The sequence below is a fragment of the Rhagoletis pomonella genome, unplaced genomic scaffold (assembly GCF_013731165.1).
Source record: "Rhagoletis pomonella isolate Grant_MI unplaced genomic scaffold, Rhpom_1.0 Rhpom_scaffold_00004, whole genome shotgun sequence".
NCBI classification, from domain to species: Eukaryota; Metazoa; Arthropoda; class Insecta; order Diptera; family Tephritidae; genus Rhagoletis; species Rhagoletis pomonella.
This window is the reverse complement of record NW_023458558.1, coordinates 45,162,094-45,165,927: the sequence shown is the minus strand read 5'-3', so window position 1 is coordinate 45,165,927 and position 3,834 is coordinate 45,162,094.

The following is a 3,834-nucleotide window of genomic DNA, read 5'->3' as shown; positions in this document are numbered from 1 at the left end:
GACTTCTGCATTTAGTGAATTCATTGAGGACATAGTAAGTATGTATACACTCGTGTATTATATTTATGTTTCTACATACATATACATATATAAATATTAATATACAAATAAGCATATTCATATGACTATTTGTATTTGTTAATGGTTTTGCTATTGTTTTGTTGGTTTATTGTTTGTTGTATATTTGCTTACTCGTAGGGACGAATCCAGTAGCGATTGTCCATCGAAGATAAGCCAACATCGCAGCCATCATTCTAATTACAATAATTCTAATTAAATTCTAATGAAATTAAATTGCCAAACGCATGAATGCGCACATATGTATCTAAGTGCAAATGTGCTTATGCATGTCACAGCAAGTCTATTTGGTTGAATTAGTTGGTTAGTTATCAACGCAAAATGCTTTCGAATACAAATTACCGTCGTTTTATTTATTTTTACCTTTTATTTTAAATGCATTCTGCTTACAACTATTAATTAATAAAATTACTTTTCCACCGCATATGGAATTTTAGGATAATTGCAAAATTCACTTATTCCAACACGAACGTCATATGTTAGATGTCATCATTTGTGGAAATTTTTCAATGCTCGCAAATTTGTATTTTTGTATATAACATATATACATACATATGTACACTTTCATTGTGTGTAGTAAACGAGCTGAGTATACGATAGAAAAGTATGACTTGTAAAAACTAGAAGATTGTCTATAAAAAGTTTCTAGACCAAGGGGTAAAACAGACGAAAAAAACGAGAAAAATTCTATAGAGATTGGTTATTGATTTTATGCGATTATTCTGAGTGAGAAACAAGTGTCTAGAAAAAATTAAAAAAACAAGCTTTTATAAAAGTGTTTAATAAAAAACAGTCGCTCCATTTAATGGCTAAATTTTTTATGGAGTTATTTCTTTCTATTTAAGTAATATACATTTTAAATATAAACTAAATCGGAATCCAAATATCTCAGCTCCTGCGCCACCATCTTCTTCTTATTTGGCGCTGTAACCTCCTATGCGATTTTGTCCGAGTTCAACAAAGCACACCAGTCGTTTCTCTTCTATGCCAACTGACGCCAATTGGAAATGCCAATTGAAGCCAAATTCTTCCCCACGTGGTCTTTCCATCTCAGTGGGTGCATCCCTCTTCCTCTGCTACCACCAGCGGGTTCCTAGTTGAACACTTTCAGAGCTGGAGCGTCGGTGTCCATTCGAACGACATGGCCGATGCCGATTCGATACGTTAAACCTCCGTCATAATATATGTACATACTTTTGAAGTTTGCAGAAAAAAATGTCATCGCTATTTTATGTGACATCGGCAAAGCAAAAAAAAAACCTACCAATAAGAGGTTGCTTTCTCAGAAGATGAGCAATATGTATGTTAGTATTTGAGCCTTCTTGTACTTATCGCAACAGTCTTAGCAACTGCAACAGATCTTGTGGCAACATTATTAATTCGTAATACTTATGGAGACAGGGTGCGATCCCTGGTGCGGGCAACAGTTGAGTGTATTTCTGTCTAATTTGAGATATAACATCAAGACGCACACCACAAATTGGAAGTGAAGGTGGCCAGTGGCGCTGTAGTGGCTTCAGTCTTTCAGACAATGCTTGTAAGGCATTACGGCGGGGTCGCCTTTCTTGCAGATTGCGCAGAGCACACTTAAAGTCCGGTCATTGCGCATTCGTTTATTTGATCATATTCTGCATAAGAGTTTATGCATGCACCTCGTCGCTGTACTTGAGTAGCTCAGTACGTTCTGGACATCGATCAATAGGTCGCTATGGTTGTTCTTACAGGCGAAGTTCGGCCTGGTGTTGAAATCTTCCACCTAAGCCTAACCCTATGGTAAAATTTTAGGCGTTTTGCCTGTCGCCAGCATTTCAAGCTCTTCACACTTACGTATTTCGGCCTCTCTATTTTTATTGCGTTAAATATGTCTCGATTCCCTCTTTAGTTCCCTATTACGGTCCCACATAGCTCGCGTTGCACTCGACCGCAACGTGATCCTGAGCTTTCTTTGCATTTTTGGATGCACATTTTTTGCTGCACAGAGGCGATTTTCTTGGTTCAAGTTGATGTTTGACTCGCGGAGTGTACGGATGTCCTAAACACTGGAAGTGTGCCTTTCGTCTATCACAACTTGATCGAAATGGTCGTATTTCGATCTGGAAACAGCCAAGTAGCTTGATGGATCTTTTTATGCATGAAACTATGTAGTACTATATACTACCAAGTTGCGGGCACCTTCGAAGTCGATCAGCCTCAGTCGGTTATCGGACATTTCGTCGTGGAGGCTGAATTTTCTAGCGGTGGCGCCAAATATAGTTTCCTTGCCAAGCAGGAATTTGATATCGTGACGGGGCAGAGATCCTCGGGAGCCTCGTCCTTCTCTTCCATCGTGCGTGGCCGCAAATGAGCGAGATGTTGAAGAACCTCGCTTTGATGCGGACTGTGGCTAGACGCTCGTCCACCGGGTTCAACTACAGTACTCGGAAGCGCAGTCTCTCTCCCACCGCAAATCAAACACCGAATTCCCATTAAGGCTCTGAACATTCCAAGTGCATGCCCATAAATTGTAGTCCTTCAAATGTTTGCCATGGTCGTCATCAAAAGAGGGGGTCTCATAGGAGGCCTTATTCCTTTCTTCACTGGAAGGGGGTTTAACGTGGCGGGTGCCAAATCCAACGCACAAGCCTTTGCTGGAGGTTCACTTAACGTTTCCAATAAGCGGTTACAGCGCTAATCCAGCCAAATCAGATTGTGTGGGTATGTATGTATACAGAACCAAAAAACTGATTACTAAATCTGCTTTAAGTATTTATTATCAAAACGTAAGAGGCATAAATACTAAATTAACGAATTTATATCTTAATGGCCTTGAATGCAATTATAATATAATTTCTTTGACTGAAATTTGGCTCAAACCTCACACTTTTAATTCAGAGATTCTTTCAAATAAATATCATACCTACAGAAAAGATCGGGAGGACAGAGTCGGCGGTGGCGTACTCTTTGCCGTAGACTCTTCAATACCATCTGAAGAAGTTAGTCTCCCACACATCGAATCTGCAGAATTCAAATGCATTCGTGTTCAGGTTGGAAGGGGGTTTACTTACTTAGCTCTATGCTATATTCCTCCCCGATCTGACTTATCAGTGTATTCACAACATGTATCTTTACTGAAATCAATTAATTCAATGATTAAACCCTCTGATTCATTGATTGTGTTGGGTGACTTTAATTTACCAAATGTATCATGGAACATCATTGACAATGATATTGTACCTCTCTCGTCTAGCGCGTGCAACAACGTATTTTTAGAGGAGATGGCTGAACTCTGCCTGAATCAAGTTAATGTACTTCGCAATAAGTTTGGCAAAGTATTAGATCTTGTTTATGTTGATGATGCATCTAAGTCGGCTGTAAATAAATGTGACCCACTAGTTTTGCCCGAAGATGTCTACCACCCTGCTATTGAGATATCTTACGAAATTATAAACGATGGTCAAAATTGCGATGTCCAAACATACGAGCCAAATATTCGCTTTGATTTTTCGCAGGCCAACTTTAAAAAACTGAATAAAGAATTGTCTAAATTGTCGTGGCCTATATACAAAGAAAAAGTTGAGCAAAGCGTTGCACATTTTAATTTTACTGTACATAGACTATTTGAAAAGTATGTGCCTAAACGCATGTGTGTTCCTGTAGAACAAACACAGTTATGGTTCACTAAAGAACTGAGAAACTTGAAAAACAGAAAGTCACGTTATTTTAGATTACAAAAAAAAACCGGCTTACACTCATACTATGTAAAATACTCACTTTTGC